The 25,643-nt window shown below is 40.7% G+C and overlaps 1 protein-coding gene across 3 annotated transcripts in view; it reads right to left on the bottom strand.

Moving 5' to 3' along the window:
• plxna4 (plexin A4) overlaps positions 1-24,481 on the bottom strand; it is a 252,928-nt gene extending 228,447 nt beyond the window's left edge. The window contains exon 1 of one of the 3 annotated variants that reach the window (XM_035996329.1): positions 24,305-24,481. The gene's annotated coding sequence lies outside the window, so the exon portion shown is untranslated. Of the gene's footprint in view, positions 1-14,137; positions 14,200-21,739; positions 22,263-24,304 lie in introns of those variants that run through there. The other 2 variants (XM_031313676.2, XM_035996330.1) reach the window with 2 other exon arrangements.
• Between the last annotated feature and the right edge of the window lie 1,162 nt (positions 24,482-25,643).

Genomic DNA, 25,643 nt, shown 5'->3' with positions numbered 1-25,643 from the left:
AAATAAATAACATTACCACATTCACCAAATCGGTATTTGCAGCAGGGCAATTACATTACATATTAAGGTGTTTCTGTTAGTGTCCACCCACTGAAGACAAAGTGAGTGTAAGGGAGAAAGAGGTTTAGAAAAATAAGCTAGTGGAAGCTGCTGCTGCTACCTGAGAAGTATTGACAGAGCAGTGAGCCCATAATGTTATCCTAAAAATAAAAGAGGAGCTGGATATTAATCTCACAAAGGGAACAGCACTGGAGCTCCCACCTCTCATTTACCTAGCAGGAGGGATGACCATAACTAAGTGTTCCTCTCATATTCCCAGACAACTCTATTCAATGGTTATTAATAGAAAATGAGACAGAGAGGAAGGAAGGAAGGAAGGAAGGAAGACAAAAGGAGACTAAAAGGGAAAAGAAGGGTGTGAGACATTGTGAAAGACAGAAGGAGAGGTTGTCATACCACCTTCACATCCACCTATCCTCATGAGTATAAACACTAATGCACTGAAACACAGCTGACATCCAAAATAAAACAAACAAAAAAATGGAAAAGGCTCCCAGTAGTCTCCCTTTAGAAATAAATGGGAGTTTTGTTTTTAAAACTTTAAAAAGGAAAAAAGAATTAAACTCTCATCAGTGGCAATGGCAGTGTGTCTGCCACATGAATCTGTTGGTGAAATGCAATTATCTTTCCTGAGGGGGGGGGGCTCGTTTAGTTGGTGTTTGCCTTTGCCTGCTGATCATCAAGCACCATTAATTAAAGCTTGCTTTGGTTCAAAGGATTTACACATCAGACGCACACACACACACACACACACACACACACAGATTGATTATTCTAACACGTAGTTTATCTTTATCCAGTATTCCATTAGTAGGCTACATCCTTTTCCCTTGCCTGCTTTTATATATTAAAATATGGTGCGATACTGATGGTGATGATGTTTGAGAAAACGTGCAAATTACGGCACGACAGTAAAATAACTTCTAATTACGTTGTCAAAATAGTTTATCCACTTTATAAAAATAATTCATTATGCTTACTTTGACTGGAGTTTAGACAAAAGGTTTATAATCTAGTTGTGAAAATGAGTCTACAGCTACAATCTACAGACCAGCCAGAGAATGTGGCAGATGCAAAAGGTAGTAGGGGCTTCAAGTTATGTGAGCCGAGTGTGTAGCTGACTGCTCTGGGCTAGCTGCTGCAACACACACACACACACACACACACACACACACACACACACACACACACACACACACACACACACACACACACACACACACACACACACGGTTGGAATTGTGGGCAAAAACAACACTGTGCATTCTCGTCTGGGTGATTTATCTCCATCTGTGAGACTTATATAATTGGGAATATAATTGGGATGTTTCTGTGTTCCTGTTTCGTTTTCTGTGTTCTTAAACACTGTTAGCAGTCAGCCAGGAGGAATCACATGAGAACTGTAAAACCACAGCTTAAAAAGGGAGTCATAAACAACATTTACATTTATGAATGTGTGACTTCACCAATTAAGGCCATTATTCTGTTTTCAGGAGGAGAGGAGAGGAGAGGAGAGGAGAGGAGAAGCTTGGCAGATGGATGGATGGCTGTCAGAAATATTGCTCAAAACTTCAGACAAGACACAAACACACAGTTAGGTTCACAGATCAACTGCTACAAAACGCTCTGTTTCAAGCAAAGTATTTTGATGCTGCAAAGCTAATTTCAGTGACAACAGTATTAGGCAAAGCTATTATGGATATGTCATGAGCCATTTTGCTTTGGCAATGATTGTGTAATGGAGAGCCAAGGCCAGACATGACAATTGGGAGACACAACAAAAAAAGCCTCAAAAAAATAATCCCCTGCTATTTATAGTCTGACGGGGGGAGGCATTCATGTTGAAGAAATTACTTGGAATTAAAGAAACTGTCAAAGTCTTTGGTAAACAGCTTAACTTCTCACAGTGTACATTTTTAAAATAACTATCACATTCATAAAAACACTATGAATCAAATGGGATTAGGAGATTATGAGTATGAATTAGGGCAATTACACATAATCCTTTAAATTCATAAAGAAAAAACAGACTGCACACTTATCTAAGGTAATCTGTCACAGGGTGAAAGGAGGTGAATGAATGACAGTTGCTAGCACACAGAGACAATTAAGACAACTGCATAACAAGTAAACAGACTTGTATGCAGTACAGAAGCACAATGATGATGATTTAAGAGAGAGGAAACAGAATGTAGAGAAGAGTGAAGTGAGAAGGAAGAAAGGTCAGTGAGGTTACAGAGAAGTAATGGAGATGTTAAGAGCACGTCTTGCTCCAGCTACAGGAGGTCACTCAGTCAGTGCTGTGTCCATTTGCTGGGGAGATGGAGGAACGGATGGCTAGATGCATTGATGTAAGATTAAAAAAAGTCTCCTCTCATGCTTGTACAGAATGTTGTAACTGGCATTTTCAGAGATCACACCCTCACCTTCAATGGAAGAAGTATCACTTGCATCCAGTAATATTTACTATTTATTTTAAGATTTTGTTAATCACTTTGAAATAACTCCATTGCCAGGCCCCTAAATAGTTGGTAGGTGTCTAGGCTGGTTTTATTTGGTTAATGACTGCATTGTTTTAGGAGTAATTAGAGCAGCTGGACAAAAATGTTTTTTTCTGGAAATGCTTTTCTATGCTTATTTGTTTATTATGTATGTACCGTTTTCATGGGACAGATGGCCCTTTTGTCACCTCTGCACACTGGGAATGGTTATGTCAGCCAATGCTGTGTTTTATGGGCATGAATCTTTCTGGTTGACATGATATCAGATGGCTGTTGTAGTACTGTAGCACTGTACTTTTAAGGCTCTCATTAACACTCATTCAGGCTCTGCACCTGCTCATTTGACACTACTAAACCGCTACCAAGTCTGCTTGGCAGCTTGGTTACATGTCTCTAACTACTGAGTACTCCAGTTATTATAATGCATTTATTGAGACCTTTTTTAATGATTGTAGTCGCTGTGGGTCTGGGATATGATGAGTCCTGGGTGGAGGTAGTGGTAGCATAGTAGAAGATCAGCAAGTATTAGTATATGTAGGAGACTCAGCATGGGAAAAGAAAAGTTAGAAAGAGAGCAAAAACAAGTGAGGGAGCCAGAGAGAGTAAGACAGAAAATACAAAGAGAAAGACAGTGACACAAAGGCAGATGAATAAAAAAAAAACAAGCAGACAAATATGTGTGCCCCAGAAGCAGTGGAGTGGTGAAGTCTCTCCCCAAACCTCCAACCACCCTACTCCCCTGCTGAGCTCTGGCACTGATCAGAGGAATAAGAGTCACTCTGCATTGCAGCCACACACTGGGACTAGAGGAAAACACAGTGTCCCTGCACTCACAGAGCATAATCACAATCACAAATGCAGGCACGCACACACACACACACACCAACTTAACACTTCTGCATAAAATACACAGAAAAACAGCAGAGCAGGAGTTCCCCACCAACACGCACAAACTGGCATTATACCTTGTCACCAACAACAGTACATTTTGCCCTCCACCCCCACCTTACCTCACTACAACACTGGCAAAAAAGAAAAATTAAACTAGAGCAAAGTAAACTAAGGCTTTTTTTAGCTTGCTGATGGCTGAAACATACACAATTTCTCACAAAAAGCCAATTATATATTACTTGAGAATATAGAAAAAAATGTACGCGCAAATTAGCATTAGGAAGTGTTTGCCCTCACAGGACTCAGGCTAAGCTAACGTACAAACATGCAAAAACCTTTAAATAACATGGACAAACATGCATGTACAGTTAGCATGGCCATGTATATCCATGCATGCATTAAATAGGTTAGCACCCTTTATGGCTAAAATTATGATTTTACTTAATCTTGCAATCATGATTATTTGTCTCAGTTCAAAGAAAAAAATTATACTATTGCACTTTTATTCCTGAACATATTTTCTCTTTTTCTGATGGGTATTTGTAAAAGTAGCAGGTGCTAAACAATTGTTTTCATTGCTACACCATAATTAAAACTATTCATTTCGAGGGAGCAAATACGGCCCTTTTCAGGGCACTGACAAGCATTAAAAAACACATCAATGTGGCTGAATTCAATTATTTTATATTAATTATTATGATATGAATTATTATTATTATTATTATTATTATTATTAGTAGTAGTAGTAGTAGTAGTAGTAGTAGTAGTAGTAGTAGTATTAGTATTATTAGTATTATAAGATTAAGATGTGCAATAAAAGAATAATGTTGCAGCCCTATCATTCACACACGCCTGTGAACAGACAAATGAATAAAACCTAAGTAATGATGGAGTGATCAGGTCTAACATGCCTATCAGGCTAAGATAACCCCTGCTGATACACAAAACAGATGGCACACTCATCTCTCTCAGGAAGCAGCAGAAAAGAAAAAAGGAGGACAGAGAGGATGGAGAGATAAGGCGGGGTGTCCTTGGTTACATCAAGACGTGGATTAGCAGCATGGATTACTGTCACCAGATACCCTGTCTAGATCGGGGTTAGGAGGTCTAATCCACCACAGCTGTTAATATTACAAAGAAAGCCTTTGGATTGTACTGTCAACTGGATACATATCATATGAACTGACTGAGCAACTCTGACATTATGTACTACAGATGTAGCAATCATCCCAGTGTTTACAAGCATCAACGCTCTGCAAATAATACATTGTTGAATTATTAAAGCAACCATTTTAAAATCTCCACCTACAATTTTCAAGGGAATCTTTCCCTGTTCAGTCCATTAAAGAAAAATAGAGTTTATACCAGATGCGGAAGTCTTTTATCAAGTGGTGTGACGTATAAATGCTGCACTTCCACATGACGGATACAGCTGTGCAGCACGTCATAAGTAACTGAGGTCACTTTAGACTGACGCTATTGAACCAAGGATTTCTCATTTAGCAGCTTCAACTACTCTGTCCTCGCATCTCTCTCCCACATCCTGGTGTGGCTTCCTTGTGTCTTAGCTCCCCTGAATGATGCAAGTGACGGAAGCGAGGAGACAGCCCATATGACAGAAAAGCAGCCCATATGTAACGGAAATAACATGGTTATCCACAAAGACCCAAGGCAACAGTAAGAAACGACAAAAAAGGGGCAAAAAAAGCAGAAAAGTAAAAGTATCCTGTGGCCTGAGAAGATACTGTACGAAAGAAGCATAGCCAAGCATAGTGAATCACTGATCCAGTATACAGTAAGTGTATCAAGCATAAACAAAAAGTTTGTGTCACACGTTTTTTCTTGCTATCTTGCCATCTATCTTTCTTTCTCTCCTTTTTGCTCTCCTAGAGCGGGTGTTCTTTGAACATTTCATAGAAGGGGTTTAGGCAAAGATCCAACTGGACAACCCCTCTGGATTTTAGAGAAATAGCTGACATCTGCCCATCCCTTTTCTTCGCTCAATCCCTTTCATTTTTTGCCACTCTCTCTTTTTCACATCTGAGATTTACTAATCCTCCTTACTAGGATAGGGTTCAAACACTCATCTTTCTAGAGTCAGGCCCCTCCAGAATGTTTTCTGTACAGAAATAATAATCTCTGCATTGCGTCTTTTGTAACAATATCACTAGTAGCGTTCCTACAATGCAAAGAGAGTGGTAAATGACTGAGTCCTTGAGGGAGTAGAGCACTCAAACAGTCCTTGGTTCCAAAGTAAGGTCACTCAAACACAAACTCAGCACACACACACACACACACACACACACACACACACACACACACACTTGGCACAGGCTGAGCCTTTGTGCAGTGGGTGCTGATGCAGGCTGAGATTGGTGGAGTGTGTTATCATCAGTACAGATCAAGAGGCTCTAATGTCATTAGGACTGTTGAAGAACCCACTGGCCTGCAGTCAATCGCCTCGCTCTGATTGGGTTAGACTGCGGCTGACTTCCTGAATAGGAGGGGCCTCTGTGTTTGACATAGGCCACATAGCAGTGGCCAGAGAGGGCGATTTACAGAGTTAACTTAATGAAGTTCTGAATTCAATTAGGATGACTGAGTCCCGACAAAGACACACAATCAACTCATCAAGTGAGCATTAGGGACTGTAATCACACAAAAGATAAGTATTAGGATTAAAAGAGCTTTATCTGCATTTATTAGCTGTATATAATGCAGAATAAAACAATAAGTAAAAACCAGGATGACCACTGCACACCTATGTTTGACATGTTTTAACAAGTAATGCTTTAAACAATCCCTTTCTAAGATGGAGTGTTTCAAAAATCTTGAAAATTCTTAAGGATGAGAAGAGTGGAGCAGAGCTTTAATATTTCCCTTTAATCTATATTTAACAAGAACAGATGACATATTTTGTATTAACAAAAGAGATCTCCTCGATCATACTTTTGAACTGCCCCCTAGTTATAGTCATGTTGTGCCATAAAAGATGTAATTTGCTTTAATTACTATAAATGTAGCCAAGAATCCTTCTTAAATGGTGTTGCTAGGCACTGTCTGACAGCTGCTTTCATAGAACAAATTTAAAGCCTCTAGCTCTCTCTCGTTTTCCATTTCTCTGTCTTTCTCTCTCCCAATTCCCTTATTCCCCACGCTTACGGGCAGACAGGAATGCAGGGATGGGTAGACAAATCAGCTCTCGCTTCCATCGGCTGCCGACTGGCACCATTAAAGTCCCAACACGTCCTCCCTCTCTTTCTCCATCCATCCATTCTTACTTCACCTGTACCTCTCCTCTATCCCTTAGCTCTTCTGTTATTTCATGAGTGTGATATGTCTGCCCCCCCCCTCCGTCATGTCCGCCTCTCATTATCCCTCTTTGCCTCCCTTCCCCTTTCTTTCTGTCTCATCTCTGGTTTCCAGTATCCCTTTTTCCTCTCGACACAGTAATTAATTATGAGTTGTAGTTTGCTTGAAGCTGAAATGACTGAATGTTTCGCTGCAGTAGGAGAAACAAGACACGTCAGAGTAGTGTGCTCAGTGTGTTTTCCTGTGTGCTTTGGTCAAAAAGACAGAAACGGCTTTGCTGTCTGTTAACTTCAAGGCAGGCTGGGTTCCTGCTCAACAATCATGGAAGTGCTTGTGTCTATCTGAATTAGAGCCTTACTGTTAGCTGATAAGGACCACTAATTCACAGTGCAGAAATACCAAAGATATATTTGAAGTAAATAAGAAATAGTGTTGCCATAGTTTGTCCATCAGAGAGCATAGAGGAAGTGAATGTGAATATCAGTTGTCTATCCACACAGACAATATAACTAACAAATCCTTCCCAGCAGCAGGCATTCCCACACATACACAGGCATGGTGTGACCTCTTATCATGCAGTCAGGCTTGCTGAGTTGTGGTGAGACTTGATTTCCAGCAAAGGTGACATCCTTAAAGCTCTTCTTTCACATTTGCTCATCACTCTTCCCTGTCGCTCTTCCTTTTTCCCTGCCTGTCTTGCTCAGCAATATCCAAGCATGTCAGTGCCACTGAAGCAGGTAATAAATCAGGAATTATAACACTTTAGGCCTCCAACTATAACACACAGCTTATGTAAGAATGTGGAGTGGAGGTTATGTGAATTGGGTGGGGTGGGGTGGGGGGTGAGCTAGTGAAGCCTGACTGGGCATGGAGGGAGCCAGCAAAAAGAGGAGGTAAAATGAGGTTGCGTGATCAATGTAGAAACTAAAGCTCTGTCTTCCCTTGGTTTTAGAGTTTCCCTTATTTGGGGTGGCCCTCCAAAATAGATATCCAACCACAGAGCTACAAGAGCTAGTTATGTATGTTATTGATCAAACTTGTGCACTTCCTGCTACAACATGCCATAATGTCTGCTGTGAAAAAAGGCCTATAGCAGGACATGGAGACACACCGGCAGACACGAAACCCCCCCCACACACACAAACGCATGTACGGACACAAAAGCTCAGAGCCTAAGGGAAGGGTGCAGTAGAGTTGGATAGCTGTGATCCAGGTTGAGACAAGCACAGAGACTTCTGGTTCCTTGAGGGAAAGCACATAAATTGTTACCATAACATCTAAATACCATCCAATCTAAACCACTGGCATCATGAAATAGAATATAAAAAACAAATGTGTATGAATTGAAAGAACACAAGCCCACAGAACTGTCAAATGCCCCACATCATTAGTGCTACAGTCTTGCACAACAGATATTTATTTTGTTTAACCACTGAAAATGTATTTTCACAGTATTTCAGGACAGCTATTGTCACCATGCCATCTCTTCAAAGTAATCCCTTTATTAAGACTTGATATAACGAGTTCCACCCTTTCAATTTGTCATATGTGTATTGATTATATTAACTTGTAATGAGTCACACTCAGTTTTGCCAAGGAGCCCTCCAGTATTAACATCCAGTAATACGTAATCATTCACTCTACTATAAGACATAAAGACATTAATAACACAGTCTGAATGGTGTTTATTTCCAACTGGGCAGCTAATGTGGCACTAGCAAAAAACATATCCATAAGCCAAACTAACTGCTTCTGAACTCACTCATTGGCTAAATCATGTCTTCTGGCTGAAGCACTGTAAACAGGATGAGGCCTGCCCCAGTTCAGATCTTTCGTCATGACAAATGAAGCTACTGACCGCAGTTTTATGCTTTCTTTATATCTTTTTGTCTGTTTCTCCCTCTAAATACTTTTTTCAGTGACCTGTCTGTATCCACCGCATTCCCCGTCTTCCTCCCTTACTGTTGCTGAACAGAGCTAAAGCAGACTTGACCTCTGAGATTAACTTCTAAAACATGAACGCTTAATACTTTAGAAGGCTTTGTGGTGATTATAATAAAACGTTAAACTGCTGCTTTAATTCACTCACTCACTCTGTTTCTACACTTTTATTTCTACACTCTTTTCTTTTTAAAATGTGTCTTTCAGGTATCTGAAAGTAGATGTGCACAGTATGTGAGGTTTGCAAGTGTGTAACCAAATGTGTGTGGTGATGTGTGTGCATGTGTGGTGAGCTCAATACAAAGGACAAGGAATAAACTATTGGACAAAAACACTTATATTAAGCCATCCTATCTTATCCCATTCCATCACACACACTGTTACACACACAGACCATGGAGGAGCACCATGCACATCTGTGAGCTCATCACTGCAGTGATTGATTTGGTTTGCTCGAAGCGCGTGGATTATAGCTTTCCCTTATAATCTGTAGTGGTGATGAAGAAGAGTCTCAGATCCTGGTTTTAATATGCACAGCTGGAAAGAGGTCAGTCGACTGGCCTGTAGTGCCCTTTTAAATTGTTATTTTCATTTGTTGCTGTAATTCACGTTGAACTGCCTGCTAAATTGAATTAACTCTTTACTAATCCACTGAACAAAAAAACAAAAAAATCGCTAATATCATATAACAATTAATTAAAAAAGTACATCCATGGGAGCCTGGGTAGATCACCTGGTAGAGCAGGCGTCCATATACAGAGGTTTACTCCTTCTCTCTCCCCTTTCATGTCTTCAGCTGTCCTATGTAAAAAAAAATTAAAAATGATAAATAAAAATAAAATGATAAATTAAAAAATGGACACCCATAAAATACATTGCCATCCAATTCAAAATCAGCACTAACTACAGCCTCATACATTACCACTGTGTTAAATCAACATATCATTTGTCACAATGTCAATGGAAAACTGAATACTGCATTGGACGTTGATGCACCGTCTTGTACAACACAAGCATGTCTTATCTCTCATGTACCTGTACCATGTGTCTTATTCTTAACTTTGTGGCTGCCTCAATTAGAAAGAAAAATATGACCTTATTTCCGACTCTGCTTTTGAAAAAGGTACAGTATGTGTCATACTTTGTCATTCTGTTCACATGCCCATCCAGTGTAAATTACCTAGGTATAGGCCAAGTGGGATATATGGAGAATGTGGGACATGCTAGTGAAGACAGAATATCTACACCTGCAGAAACTTGCAGCTCTGCGGTAATGGTCTCACAAAACTGAAAAATGTGCAGTTTGACAGGATGTGTCAAACGTGCCCTTCCAGCCACTGAGATATCCCACTTTTATACACATTCAGCAAATGGTGCTATATTATAACTACTGCCTGAAAAATAGCAAAGACAGAGAGACAGAAGAAGAAGCAGCTGGCACGATTCAGCATAAGTGGAGAAGTGAATGTGTCATTTCCCTAAAAGGTCAAAGTAAAAAACGAAGATGAGTCGATACTTTCACAGCGCAGAGAAAGCGAAATAGTACTAATTCCATTACCATAACAAATATCGGTGATTATATAATGTGATATTTAGGCATCTCCTCAAACTAAATATCTTCACACTCCATTCCAATTATCTCTAAACACGTAACTAATGTGCACACATGCATAACATTTCTCCCTTTTTAAGTCATTCTTCTACTGTCTAATAAGAAAAGTATGTATCTATCTGAACTACTAAAACTAATGTTGGCATGATGCCATGCTAGGTAGTAAGTGCCAATAATTGAGAATAATTACAGTGAAGTGTCTCCTTTGATCTTGCAATGAAAATGTTGACTGTTAATATGTAATTGATGAGTCGAATAATTCACCACGGGAGTCATTCATGCAGCAGGTGCATGCCAAACTCATGTCCATTAAGGTGAATTTAAACTAAATACACAAACATATTCATAGAGATTCTGCAGCCTACACATTGGAGATGAAGGTGGTGTTGCTAAGAGTAATGCACGTTAATAAACACATAGGCGATATGTCAGGTGCACCTACATAGTTTTCCTGCACCCCTTGCTGTGCTTGACTGCAAAGGGAAGGGTCAGAGCTCAAATGCTAAATCAAAGTGTGTTAACTGGCAGGTCAATGGAGGTGATGGCCTTCGAGTAATTTAAAGGAACACGCCAACTTATTGGGACTTTAGCTTATTCACCGTAACCCCCAGAGTCCATACATACCCTTCTCATCTCCGTGCGCGTTGTAGCTCTTTCCGACGGCTCCACCGGTAGCTTAGCCTAGCACGGATCCTGAAGGTAATTGGTTCCAATTACCAATTGGTACTGCTCCGAATAAGTGACAAAATAACGCCAACATGTTCCTATTTACATGTTGTGATTTGTATAGTGTACACAGCGTGTACAAATAACAAGGTCACATGAGACACAGCCATCTTCTAACTGTATACAAACTGGGAACTACTGTATATTCTCAGAAAAGCGAAGCATTTCTACTCTCTATCCGGTGCTTCTCAGGTGCAAGCATATCACTCCGCCCAAGTAGCAGAAGTAGCAGTGCTTCGCCTTTCTGGGAATATAGTTCCCAGTGTATATATGGATAGAAGATGTCTGTGTCTCCTGTGACCTTGTTATTTGTATACACTGTGACTATACAAATCACAACATGTAAATAGGAACATGTTGGCGTTATTTTGTCACTTATTCGGAGCAGTAGGCTAGTTGGAACCAATTACCTTCAGGATCCGTGCTAGGCTAAGCTACCGGTGGAGCCGTCGGAAAGAGCTACCACGCGCACGGAGATGAGAAGGGTATGTCTGCACTTATCTAACTCTAGGGGTTACGGTGAATAAGCTTAAGTCCCAATGAGTTGGCGTGTTCCTTTAAACAATATGTGCTGTTGGAGTCAATTATATTTTTTATATAAAAAAGTATTAAATGTGTGGATATGCACTGTGTGTGTGTGTGTGTGTGTGTGTGTGTGTTCTTGTTTAACTATGTTCGTGGGTTCCAAAAACCGGGAATACAGTATACTTGTGGGGCCAAAATGCTGGACCCCACAACTTTAAAGGGCTGTTTGAGGGTTAAGATTTGGTTTTAGGATTAGGGTTAGAATTAGGTTATGGTTAGGGTGAGGGTAAGGGTTAAGGTTAGGCATTTAGTTGTGATGGTTAAGGTTAGGGTAAGGGGCTAGGGAATGCATCATGTCAATGACGGGTCCCCACAAAGAGAGTGAAACGCACTATGTGTGTGTGTGTGTGTATATGTGTGTGTGTGTGTGTGTGTGTGTGTGTGTGTGTGTGTGTGTGTGTGTGTGTATATGTGTGTGTGTGTGTGTGTGTGTGTATATGTGTGTGTGTGTGTGTGTGTGTGTGTGTGTGTAAGGAGAATGTCTATTCAGCCATAAATCTACACCACAAGCCAAATGTCAGCGTCATACTTGGTCTGTGATGTCCTGGGGCACAAAGAGGCATCTGAGAGGAGGAGGGAAGAAAGGTCTAGTGGGACAAGGGCCATGATTAAATGATTCACAGAATCCACCCTGTCATCGTTCCGGAAGAAGCTACAGACTCATTCACACTTTCAATCACTTACACACATGCACACACAGATTACAAACCAAAGGCAGTGTACAGCATCACAGACAAAAAATCCTAACTGCGACAGGATCATACTGCCCACAACAGAAACATGGCGTAACTTGTGTTCAACTTGTACAGACTTCACATTAGAAAATTGAGTAGTGTTGCAAAACAGTTTGGTCTACGGCTGCTGCCATTGGCTGTTGGATATGGTGGGTGAGCTAAACCAGGTTTGAGAGAGAGCCACTACATAGGAAGGCAAAACAGGTGTCAATGTGTGGGAATTGTGCTGGCATGAAGAGTTTTGCTACAAAGCAGGTTACCAACCCTGTTTTTTTATGTATCGAACAGCCAATGTAAATTAGGGTTATGTCGACACATAGCCACCCCTAGGTCAATTATTGAACAATAAACTTCATCCATCAACCATCACACAGGATGCAAGGTTGTCGTGACAGTAGTTGACTTATAAAAATCCATGTTGATATCAAAGAGATGTGGACAAAACACTGGTTATTTCTGTATACAGGCAGAAAACTATACAGCAAAAGGAGATGACATCATTTTGTAAAGTTTGAGGCACTTAATAAGGGTGCATACGTATTCTAAGTGTGTCTGAGAATCTTCTATAGAAACGGTGATGAATTTGTAGAAGCTCATGATTGAAGCTCATGATTGAATTGTTATTAAAAGTTCAGTATAATTAATATTAGATTTCATTTGCTAAAAGAAATTCATGCAACTGACAGTTTGACATCAATACAATAATGTACACAATTAACAAGAAAAACATTCTTGAACATCAGCTGGGAATATGTGTGAGCCATTTCACAAACTGAGAGGTGAATAAACTAACTTCAGGCAGGTTTACAATCTATTACATGCCTTTCTACAGCTCCTCCCTCCCTCCCCACTGTTTGTCTCCCCTCAAACTTTCCCTCTCAATTCTCTCTAAGCCTATGGCATAAACACATCAGACAAGCTTTCTACCCAGCTGTCGTTCACAGTGGCAAGTGAGAAGATGCAAATTGGTGTTTTACCCCTGCTCTCTCTCTCTCACTCTCCCTCCCTTTCCCCCTTTCTGCTTTCGTCTCTCCACAGTTGGTCATGGCCGTTTTTATACTTTGATTTTCTGCAAGCTTTACCTCATCACATTGCTTTTCCCAGATACATGGAGAAAACCTCTTACACACACCGACTTACACATGGACAAACTCTCACACACACACACACACACACACCCACACACACACACACACACACACACACACACAGTGCGTTTCACTATCTTTGTGGGGACCCGTCATTGACATAATGCATTCCCTAGCCCATTACCCTAACCTTAACCATCACAACTAAATGCCTAACCTTAACCCTTACCCTCACCCTAACCATAACCTAATTCTAACCCTAATCCTAAAACCAAGTCTTAACCCTCAAACAGCCCTTTAAAGTTGTGGGGTCCAGCATTTTGGCCCCACAAAGCTGTCCGGACCCCACAAGTATACTGTATTCCCGGTTTTTGGACCCCATGAATATAGTTAAACAAGAACACACACACACACACACACACACACACACACACACACACGCACGCACAACTATCTGCTGGTAGCCAGATTTGCCAGTGGGCCCAGAACAACCCAATCAAAGCTCAGCTGGAAGGAGTGCCATGACAATGCAGAACGGATGGACACAAAGAAAGGGGAGGGTGGAAGGAGGGATGAAAACCTTTTTCAGAACTTATTATTTCTCCACAGTTACAGATGGCCTTTTTCTGAGCCAACAGAGAAAAAAGTCAGAGGGAGGATGCTTGATGCAATACTAAATTGGCTCACCTTTCCTCTAGTCTATCATTTGGGGATTGGAGTAGTGCTGATGTCTCCAGCAACTTCCAGTGCTCTGTGTGGGAGGTGGCAGAAGGAGATGTGTGCTCAGTGCAAAAAGGCATGGTCATAACAGCCAAGACATTGTCCTTATTGATACTACTTGACATCTTGTCACAGCAAAATTATCTCCACTCTCTTTCTATGTTAGTATACTGTATATCATTGTATATTGGTCTTCCGATCAGACTTGAATCAACCTTTATAAATAATTGTTTCATCAGAAGAATAACTGACAGATTAATCGATAATAAAAAATTGTTAGTTGCAGCTCCATCCTGCTCAGAAATCTGAAACTGATGGAAAATAAATGTTGCTGTTGCTCAGGGTAGTATGAGCACCAAATAAGCACCACACACTCCATCAGTCACTGTTTTCAAATAGAGAAGACTTTCATTGTGGTAAAGGACCTTAAAATCCAGGCAATCTAACAGTCATTGTAATCAATGCGGAGTATTGGCACCTTTCTCTCACTGCTGATAGAAAAAGGTAAAGTAAAGGTTAAATGTCCATCACAGTATCAACCTATCATGTCTCTTTAGTGCCTCCTGCTATTTTTCAAGGCAAGCACAGCAGTGAGGACAATTTCTGTGGAGGGGCTCTCAGTTGACAAATCACGTTGCCATAGGAACGCTGTTAGTTGCGTGGGTGGCAGGTAAGGATGCTGTGTGTCGCTATAGTGAAAAGATTTAATAGCTAAACAAGAATACAAGCGTTCTGTTGATGATTCTTAGTTTTTTTTTACTTTTACAACAGGGGAGGGAGTGAGAAATGATGACATAAATGAAACATGGGTCAGAGTTGAGGGATGATATCATGTGTGAGTAAACACTTCCTGCAGATTAACCAGATTGATGAATCATGAATTTGGGGAGAGACAGAGAGATTTGCTAGGGTACATGGCGAAACTTTTGACGTTCCAGTGCAGTCACCTTTTTCCTGGCAAGTTTAATCACAGCAATCAAAAATCAATATCCATCAGTAATTAAACTCTGAGGCTTAACCAAAATAACAAATAGTACATGTTTTATTCCAGGCAAGCAACAAACTTCTTCCCGGTACTTGGCGAGAGTTGGGCCCTGGCTAAGAGTCAATCACTGCATTCACACACAAGCCATTCCAAATCCCATCAACAGAAGAAAAAAAAACCCTCAAGAAAGGCAAAATCCCAAACTCAAAAGGGAGTAGCACACAGGGAAGAATAACATGAAATCCCAGTGTAAGCCTTGTTAAATCTCTCCGTAACATCCCCAACATTATGCTGCTAGACTATGATATATCCAGAGGGGAGGGGGGTGACAGGAGAAGGTGGGGTGATGCGGCGAGGGTATTACAGTACTGCCTTCTGGCTATAGCGCAGCAGCCCGCTGTTTCACAATTACTGTGGTAACACTGCATACTGATGCCCCCTGACACCACTGACACTCGGAGCAGACAGGAAGTGTGAGAGAGAGGGGACAAGAAAGAGTGGAACAGAGTGTGTGGGGGTGACAAGAGTGGTGAGACATATCATTAACTTAATGATGAATTGTCTGGTCATCCCAATAGGGGATCCCTCCTGCTAGGAAACAACATTATCCTATACAAATCTAGTAGTCAAACATAGTTATCACATTCTCAGTATATTTGTTCTGTCAACACTACTCAGTATGGCCATTCCTACAGGGGTCTAAAAACACTTAGCACTACACTTACACAACACAAACTTTTTTTAAATAACAGCAATAATACAGTCATTTTGCATGGTAATCTTAGTATTGTTCCATAGTATTTTGTTCACAGCAAAACCTGTAGAAAGCCTAATAAAAGCTTTGTGCATGCATCTACTGAAACCTTTTAACACTGGTGTTGTTTTCTTATTTCTAAGATGTGGTGCTTTGAGAATTCACCCCCCATAAGAAGTCACTGACCTTTTTCAGCACTTAGCGCCATAAGCACATATCCTCTTTATAAGTTGAAACAAGTTCAACTTTTCTGAAACACAATGCACATCAATGTCACTCCAGAGTTCCCACAACCAATACGGTTGAAGCAACGCTAGGACCAGGGTGCAGTGTCAAGAGCGTACATACTACTGGCAACAAACTGACATTAACCTACTACATGTGGATGGCACAAAGTTGCAAAGCTTGCAAAAAGTTGACCTGTGGACACAGTCATAATAATATTGTCATACAAAACTTTAGAATTGCATGCTTAAGTAACACAATATCAAAACATGGTTTGTTCCTACAGTAGCATTTAAAATAAACTTTTGCTATTGAAGGAATGGAGTGGTGAGAAAAATAGATAGATAGATAGATGGGATAGATTACACAGCTCTGAGGTATTGTCTGATATGGATGAATCAAACGTGTGTGCACACATGCATGCATGCATACTTAAGCATGCGTGCCCATGCTTCTTTGCAACAGACAGGATGAAAACGGAATTAGGGGCCTAATCCTCGGCGTGGATTTAAGGCGTCGGAGCGGGAGCAAATGAGAGAAAGAGGGGGAAAAAAATGCCCCAAGACCATCTGCAATTTTCTCATCATTTCATGCGTCTGAAACAAAACGAATTTACGGCTTGTCATGCTCGGCTTGGCATACACAAACATAAGAGCCAATATACCACAGCGTGTCACCTGCTGCTGCATCAAAGAGAGCTGGTTATATATATATATATATATATATATATATATATATATATATATATATATATCACAGCTTCATTTGAATCATAGAGACCTGGGAGAAACGCTTTATATGGTCTTCTCAAAAGGAGCAGTCTGGAATACCTACTGATATGTTGGGGCCTTTCTACATCTCCCTGATTCCTATCTAAAACAGCAACATCCCATGTCTCCTTCTTACTTTACATCGTGCCTCATAGGTCATTTCAATGTCACAACATGGGGATTTTTCCCCCAACCCCACACACAAACACAACACAGATAAAGTTATGTGCTTGGCAGCTTAGAGTGAGGCAGAGAGATATGGGACGAGAGCGCTGGAGGCAGAAACAGTCAGTGAGAAAGAAGAATTGAGAAAAAAGATGAAAGGAAGCATGAGAGAAGGCTGGAGGGAGAAAATAAAAGTGGTTCGACTGTGATATAGTAACATGTACATGTATTGGGCCCCTTTATAAAAGGCACGTGACAGCTTAATAGGACTGGCTGCCAAGATGAAAAAAGAAGTAAGAAGTTCTGAACAGCAGGATATGTGCACGCACACACACACACACACACACACACACACAGTATACATATCTTCTCTGTAGGCCTCACACATATGCTGAGTAAACTATTCAGAGAAGAACAAAGGTTCTCATTAAATTGAATGCTGTGACGCATATTGATTTCTCCGCATAGAATTCACAACACCTATTGTTTGGAGATCCTCACTTCAGATCTCTGCTGTCATTGCTGTAGCGAACATCAATATGCAGCTGTGCGGTGCATTACCAAAGGGTTAATTACATACTTGTAAGCAATTACTCTCTTAATGTAGCGTAGAATCCTACCCCAAATTGGAATTTAGAGCAATACCATCAAGCTGTCAGTCAGTGATACCATCTTTCTAAGACTTTGAACATAATATTGTACACCAAGTTTGAAGCCTACTCTAAGGTCAAGTCCATACAGGCAAGATAACAGGGACAGAGGTTTTATGTGGCAAGTAAAGGTCTAAGATAACTGTAACTGAATGGCTACACATCAAAATGTAACTCCAGTTATACAATAAAGTGTTAAAGCTCTCATCCTAAACAAAAAACACTGACTTTCCAAATAAACAACTATACTAATTGTAGAGGAGTAGCACGTCCCCAAAAATATATATATATATTCAATTTTATGTTAGCCCTGCAGCCATTGCTAAAGAATCCTGTGTCTAACTGTCCTAAAATATGGGAGTCAGATTATGGTGTGAAGAACAGTTGGTGACACGGAAATACAATTTGCAATCTTCTCTGTGGTGTTTGGTGGCACGGGAAAGGACTAATTGGACACTAGCCTGCGTCTGGTAGTCCTGTCACAGCCCGGAGGGGTTTAAGTGAGAGAGAGAGGGAGAGCAGAACAGAGAGCTCCATTCAGGTCCAATCCATAGACACATCATTCAGTCTGACATGACGATACATCTCTGTGACTAGAGTATTCATATAGGGCCTCCCCAGGCCAGTCACAGATGTATCATTCACACCCACACACACAGACAAACACACTTCTGCTGAGTCTTGCCCACACTACTACCAGACATTTATATCACTACAGATAATCTTTCTAAGATTCCCAATTCATATTCATTCACAGTTGCCCCTCTTGACATGAACACATTGCAAATGTTTCTATGGAGCTTATTCTTGTAAGTGCACCGCCCCCAAAATGTAATGAATGTCTTTACTGCCAAGGCTGAAGTGAGAGTTTATCCATTAGCAAGCCATAATATTGACAGGGCCGTGCTCTCCGGGTCCAAACTCCAGACTTGTAGCCGTAACATTGGCCGACAGACAGGGGGTAGTATGTCAATGTGAGGTGCTTACAGGCCGATAAAGGCTGCTGTTCCAATTGCTATAGGCAGGCCTTGATGGACAGCACACAGGAAGAGAGGGAGAGAGATTCTAAGTGGGGGAGGAAGACTGAATAGTGCCAAGTGCTCTTACAGCCTCTAAGAGTTTAGAACTGAGCTGGAATTTGGTGAAAGGACAAGGAGGCAAGACATATATGAGATAGGATTATCAAAATGCTCAGGAACTAAATGTCTTTCCCTTAAGACCTTGACAGCAGCAGAGCACACACACACACACACACGTATGTATACAAATCCTCTAAGAGGACCACCACACAAATTGGAACATTAAAAAATGTGTTGAGATGCACATTACTACTGAAAAGAGAGAGAACATTTTGCCCTGTGAGTGACCTTCACCCAGTGGTATCTACTGTTTGTTTGTCAAGTTTTATTTCAGCTGTATGTCAAATAACCACCAGAGTGACTTGGGGGCCAAAGCAGATTCTCTTCATGAAAAAAGCATGAAATCCAATAATATTCCAATGTTTTTCACCACCACCCTGAAGCACATCTAAACATATGTAAATGCTACAAAACTCAATCAAATCATCTATGGAAAAAAATATTATATAATTTCCTAAGTAATATGTAATAAATGAATAAACATGCATATTTCATTGCCAATAAACAAATCACACATTATGTTACTGTGCAGTTGAAACAAAATCTAAATTGATGTCAATAAACGGCTAGTATACGGGATCAATCATCATCTATCCAGTGTACCAGCCTGTGAAGCCACACTGCCCCTCATGGTTTTTGCAGGATATAGCCTCGTCCCTTCAGCCACACTCTGACGATTGTCCAATAAACACAAGGGGATCGTTAGAAAACAAAAAATAACCCACACAACTCAAAACCTATCATGACAGTGCTTGCAAGACACCTGTGCAACAGCAATAACACAATCGTGTACATTAAGTATAGAGTTAAATCAAACAGCATTTGGAGGGGCGACACTGAATTGATGCATTGAGTCTGGAGTGCAGGTGGATAGACGGAGGAAGAAACCGGCAGAGGGGCTCAAAGTACTCAGTGCGACTGCTGTACTAGGGATCAGCATTTTGCATAGCCTGGAGCAGCTGTTTTCTGTGCATGAGGTGCAAGAGAGAGGGTGGGAGGAAGGGTAGTAAGGAGGGGGGTAGCGATGGAGCAAAAAAGAAACAAAGTACGTCCATGACTTCAAAAGCGGCATTTGGATTCAGGGACCTACATCACTTTTGAAACTACAGCGTGTGCTGAAGAGTCTGCACTGTTACTTCCCTTGCTTAAATATCTTAATCAGCTCAAGCACCAACAAACTTTCCCATTCGAGTATGGCACTGATTCCAGGAATGGCACACAGATAAGCTGCAAAGGGGATGATCAACCTTGTGAACTAGACTAAAATTTAGACAAAAACAGAAGTAAGACACTGTATACAGAGCAAATGCATTGTATTTACCTATCTTAAACATTCATCATTGAGAAAAAATGACTCATCATTGTCCATCATCACTCTCTATGTGGCACGACTCCAACATGGGTAAAAGTGCAGAGCAAACAAGAGGAAGGTGATTTGTGAATGTCTATCCAAATACCTCAAAATCATCTCAGAAAATCAAAGTCACCAAGTTTGTTTAACTGTAATTTGGCTTGAACTTGAATTGAACTTTCATGCCATATTTATGAAAATAGTAAAATCGACAGACGCAAATATAAAAGGTCACACATTTGGCTCTCTTGTCTTCTTTACTACTATAGCCTATCAAAACAAAAATCCCACAGATGTTTTTCAACAGTAAAAAAAATTGTAAAAGATAAATAAAAAATAACTTTAATCTTAAATTACACACAGCATGGGGATACTATACAGCCTACCATAGGTGATACAATTCCATGATTTAAGATAAAGTCACATGTAGCCTAGTTCTCCTTACTGCATACCACAGAGAGTCCCTCTAGCTATATTACAGTACAATATTTCTGTTGACTTGAGCGTCCCTAAAGTCAAGCCCTTCCCGAAGCGCTCTGTCTGAGGCACATCGTCAAGTTCAAAAGCTTTGAGAGAAGACTAGCGTATCCTAGTGATTCTGAACCTGTTAGGGTTTTAAATTGCAAGGGTTTTTAAACACAAAGTGCGTTTTCCACAAATTACAAAGTACAATCGACACAGCTACTCTAAAATTATAAATGTGCGGCTACATTGTGAGTTCTAAAAAATAATAGCCATACACTGGATAGCCTACTAGGAGACGTTTAAGGCAGAAATACGAGAAAATCATTCATATGGATTGTCCAGTTGTGATGGTAGCCTACTATAGAGAACCCGTTTAGAAAGACTCTTCATAGTATACCATGCTTGAATAGTTTATGGCTACAAAAAAATCATCCCAACGTGCATCCCTAAAAATGACATGCTCCAAAACGGCATGGATTAAAGAACTTTTCTAAAATCACAATGTTTCACATCAACCTTTTAAATTTGGTCCGTTTCCATTATTTAGAGCCGATCACAATTGCAACCACGTCTACACGCCACTAAATCTAGTCCTATACGCACTGGGTTTATCCCCGAAGGCACTGCGTAAATCCGACGCGGAATCCCCGACAAATATATCAGTTTTAACCTTCAGAGTTAACGTGGCAAGAGGAACAAGCACAATTTGGAATGCAGGTCTCTCTGGCTTACAGTGGATGAAGGGCATGAATGATATGAAGCGTCAAACGGAGGGAATCCAGTCAATAAATGGTCCCAAGTTGAGAGAAATTGCACGTCGTTAAAATGTTCTGCAATCCTTCCCGGGGCTAGTTGTACCATCCAAATAGACAGGTTTGGTATGAAACCCGCTCGATCGCCGGTGTGCGCAGAGCGGGCATGGCGCAGCTAGAACAGGTGCAACACGCCTCCCGTCACCTGGCTGGTGCAGTGGCAACCTCACACCCAAAACACGACTATAATGGCACCAAAGCACCCTGCAAACAGTCCTGGCTGTGGAAACTAACGCTGTGTCAAGCCTCTTACCTGTAATCTATGCAGATATCACTTCACAGCCGCAGACGCATCGACACTGCGGATAAGAGGCACGTCCAGAGCAATTTCCAACTCCTCTTACTCCCCCCAAAAATGACAAATGCTTAGAATAATGTTATATCCTGATCAAACGGCTTGTCCACTTTAAATCCCGGTAGATGTGTGGTAAGAAGGCAATTCCTGCACTGGAAAAAGAAATAGCAGCAGACTTCCAGCAGCATCCCCGATCAGCAGGACCTTACTACGCCGCTCTGAGCGCTATGAGACCCGGGAGCTGCACCTCCCATTCCCCGGCGAGGACGCACTTTGCATGCCGTTGGAAAAGCCGCTGCGCCGTATGGGATACCGCAGGAGGCTGTGCTTGTGTGCGTGTGTGTCTGAGCGTGTATGTGTGTGTACGTGTAGAGAGCGTGTGTATAGATGTGACTCAGTGCGGTGCTCCTGCAAAACTGAGGTGCTAAGGGGGCAGCAGCGGAGTGCGAATGGGAGAGAGGGAGTGCGGGAGGGACGGAGAGAGAGAGAGAGAGAGAGAGAGAGAGAGAGAGAGAGAGAGAGAGAGAGAGAGAGAGAGAGAGAGATGTGAGCTGCCTCGGAGTTTGAAGCTTAGCAGCGGATCTTGAGGATCTGGAGGGACTGAGTACGAGATGGCGCTTCGCCCGTTGCAAAAGGCGACTGTTTTTACCAAGGATTTTGCCTCGCCCGCAGTAACATTTCTGGTCTGGACGGGGCTGCTTTTGAGTTAGCCTACATTTGATTCGTGGCACCTACCCTAAAGAGGCTTATTCTGAGCACTATACAAAACAACAAACCATTTATTACCACGTTTATGGTCAAATTTCGTTTAAAGACAGTGACAGAGTGCCTGCTGAAATGAGACAATTCTAGTGTCCAATGTAGTTTGTCGGCATCTCTAAACATTCGCGACTACTTTTAAGAAGTTGATTTTCAAGTGTAACAGCTGATGGATATTTTCTCCCAAGAAAACAAGAATATGCCAGATAGCCTATGATCTTAAATCAAGCTCATGGTTTGTTAAAATAGAGGTTTATGTAATGCATTCATTCCGTTGAGAATGGGATTTGGCAATGCCAAAGGGGAATTTACACAAATACGCTACAATACCAGGGTGAAATGATCAGATCATCGGATTTGAATATCTAATCGCAGGATCATTTAAAGATGGAGATTAGGCAACACAGCAACATAATTACGACACTTGCATAGTCGTAGGGGATTAGAATATGCATGTTTGTTCTTTGATGATCTTTTAACATGCTTTAGGAGTGTATTCCACCCCCCACCCCAACCACACACACACACACACACACACACACACACACACACTTTTGAAGCAATTCAGATTCTAAAGGACTAATTATGTAATCATGTCTTTAACGAAATAAGCGGTGTGGGGGTACAGGAATAATACATTTGTCATAAAATAGGCTAGCCTATCTTCAAATTCTTCAAAAACAAAAAATAATATACAACGATTAAATATTGAGTTAATGTTGAGGCTTCTTTTATTTTCATTTTATGAGATAACTTTCAAATTAAGCCCTGTTGGCATGTAATATAAGTATTTCAAACAGTCAATGGCAGGATGGAGGGTTTGGGAGTCTGGCAATTGGCTCAATAAAAAAACAACTGACTGGAGATGGGGAAAAAAGAGCGTTTATCCTATATCCCTCAGAGAGCAGTGTGCGCTCAGAGGGGTCTTTTGTGGGGCCGGGGGCCGGGGGGGGGCTACCCGATGCAGCATCCTCTCCATCCGTATCCCGTCCCCTTTCCCTCCTTCTCTCCCTCCCTCCCTGATCTTCCTTCCAGAGGGGTTCCTCGCTTTAAAACACTGCATCAGAGCCCCACCTACAGGCCAAAGAAACTGTACAGCCACTAACACTGACAAATAGGCTACAAACCGAGACAAAGTGCTTCACTGGCCCTGCAGTGCTTCACACGTTTTTCTTGGATTTTAACTAAATGTTTTAAACGTACAAGGACAACTGTGGAAACACTATTATGATACAAATGTTACACAAACATCACATAATCGTCAAGCCAGCTAAGTGCTACAATGAGCTGCTGCCTCATTCATGCTAATATTAGGCGTATAAGAAAGTGGATAGAAACATGATGGAGACATAGCCTACTGTAACGTCAAAATGAAACAGAGTAGGCAGTCTAGCGATATTACATTATATAGACTAGGCTATGTGTAAGGTGTTCTCTTGGGAGGGGCTAGGTAGGAGGACCAAAAGGCTGAAAGTGGAAGTTTCTTTTTCTTGCTTTTGTTGAATGGCGGGTGGTTGGTGCATTACCGCCACCTACTATACTAGAGTTTGGACCAGAGTTCCTTATTTCCCAAATAAAACAAAACAAACTGAACAAAATCAAGCGGAAGTTCAATGTATACAGCGTTTAAAGGCGAAAAAGAACAACAAAACTGCTAACACTGGCATTAACGCAGCTAATTTAGATTGCAAGTAAAAATGGCGTTGAAGTAGCCTAACTGAAAGAACCCGAAAACAACCACTAATAACATTTAAAAAACCTTACCTCGATTTTGTCCCACAACTGTCGATCAAAAAGTAAACTCCTGCGTTTAAATGCATCTTTAGCACTAATTTAAACTAAAGTAAGGTAATAATGTAAACACAATTGACGTTTAAGCAATTTAATGATTGTCAACAAAGAAGTAGTGTTACAGCACTAATTAACGCCAGCTTGGAGTCACGTGTATTCTTCATGCTTTAGTGACAGAAAGCCCACTTTTGAAACTTCTACTGCAAAATAGGCTAAATACACATAGTAAAATCAAATGATCACACAATATATATACTTAGCTAGGGAAGACTATTATATACTACTATATACTGATTAAAAAGAAATAGGTTTAAGACTGCTTTGCCTTGAGGTTTCTTTTTTAAAAAGCTTTTTTCCACACTGTATTCAGTTTCACATATTCTGTATCTGCTTGTTCTGACGCTTCATTGAAGTTGTAATGGCTATTATTGGCTTCAGTGTTAATCAAATAGAGATATTAAGCCTGGAGTATCTTTGTATACAGATTTTCCTTCATATTAAACATATTTGGTATATTGGGAAATGTTGGGACCTCAAATAGAACTTAAAATCAAGTTCTGTGAGTTTAAAATGATGAAATAATGGACTAAGATGGCTATTTGTAAACAAATAAACACAAAGGTTTATAAAGTCCAATGTCACCTCTTGAGAAAGACTGACCCCTTGTAAATCAATTCACACAATAAATCAACAATAGCTATGTGTTGTGGAATGGTCGCTGTTTAAAAACCGCAATCTGACAGGCCATTGATTTCTTTATGTGTCAGATCTGTGTTCATTTATTATACTTTGTTCCTGACAGACTCTGAGGGTTTCTCGCGTGGAGTCAATTGAAGGATGAAAATGCATTGATATCAACAAACCTATTGGCTTCATTTAATTATTAAACACAAGCACAGAGCTAAATCAACAGTCTGTGGATCTTAATATCAGATAACTTTCAAAGCACAGCAAATCAATATTGCTGCAATCTACAGTGACAATAGTCATTCCATGAAGGGTCAGGATCGCATGACCTTTTGAAATTAATGTTAAGGTCACTGGTCCATGTGTAGATTAAACATGCTTGGACCAAATGATAATGGGGCTGTTGTATAATTATGTTTTGTCATTGGAGTTCCATCCTATCTGTGTGCTGCATGAGCATAAATTATGTCAAGGACAAACAGGTTTGTCTAGAATGCTTAATAACACTATATATATATATATATATATATATATATTTTTTTTTTTTTTTTAACTTTATAGTATACTTGGTTAAATTATATTGATCAGATAGTAGAACATGTGCATGCATGTCAGGCAAGGTATT

The sequence above is a fragment of the Sander lucioperca genome, chromosome 20, assembly GCF_008315115.2.
Source record: "Sander lucioperca isolate FBNREF2018 chromosome 20, SLUC_FBN_1.2, whole genome shotgun sequence".
Taxonomy (NCBI): Eukaryota; Metazoa; Chordata; class Actinopteri; order Perciformes; family Percidae; genus Sander; species Sander lucioperca.
Note: the sequence above shows the minus strand (reverse complement) of the source record. Positions and strands in the feature narration are given on the sequence as shown.